This window comes from Nanorana parkeri, unplaced genomic scaffold (genome assembly GCF_000935625.1).
Source record: "Nanorana parkeri isolate BGI_ZX_2015 unplaced genomic scaffold, ASM93562v1 scaffold117, whole genome shotgun sequence".
Lineage (NCBI taxonomy): Eukaryota > Metazoa > Chordata > Amphibia > Anura > Dicroglossidae > Nanorana > Nanorana parkeri.
The window spans coordinates 1,420,199-1,421,180 of record NW_017306385.1 but is presented as its reverse complement, the minus strand read 5'-3'; positions in this window follow the sequence as shown (position 1 = coordinate 1,421,180).

Genomic DNA, 982 nt, shown 5'->3' with positions numbered 1-982 from the left:
GTGTGTGGATAGAGAACTTCTCCCTTGGGGGTGGGGGGGGGCAACTCTGAGCCTTTGCCCCGACTGACAGAATGTCTAGTTTCCCCCTGACTAAGTTATACCTAATATGTGTGGCACAATCATCGAATCACCCAAGGCATGTGTTTGTATCGGTGTGAATGTGGGGTAGGGGGCGTTTAAACATTTTTGTGGTATTTTTTGATTCATTTTTTTTATTAACATTTTTAAACAATTTCTCTTTTTTTGCATAGTGCAGTTAACAGGTTGTCTTTAAGGAGACATCAGTAGTCTATTAGACCCCTAATATCACTACTGCACTGTGTTGCGCGTGCTCGATTTGCTTTTTACCCGGGCAGAGCACCTGGGTATTGAAAGCGCTGAACCCAGAAGTGTTCAGAGCTGCACTCTCCTGGGTTCATTCTTTACAGGGGAAATCAGTGAATAGATGTTCATTAAACTCCCTCTGTTCGCCACCCTAACACCCAACATGAAGGTCCCGGGTATCCAGGACGGACAAGTAAACCCAAAACACATAGTGGGGTGTGGGTCAGGAGGGGCGGCATATTTCTGACCATTTAGAAGTGATACATTTTACTAAAAACTGGGAACAAAATGTAAAAAGATCTCCTGAATTAGAGTTCCTTTACTTGCCAGTGCTGCCCCTGATGAGGTACTTATGTCAGTAGCAGTGAAAGGATTAAATGCCTTGCCAGACCCATAAGCATTCACAATCTGTTTTCTGAGGGTCTTAGAGAGCTTTTTGATATTGGCATGATGACACTGCACATGTCAATAGCGAAGAGACCACCATACCCTATATGTGCAAGGTTAAAATAGACAGATTCCACATGCATAATCCCCAAGGAAGTTCTTATCATTGGCACCTAACTCTGGAACACCCAATTCTAATATTATCAATTTGAAGTTGTGATACAAGTAGGGGTGTACTTACTTTTTCCTTATGACAAATCTAGATTATGAA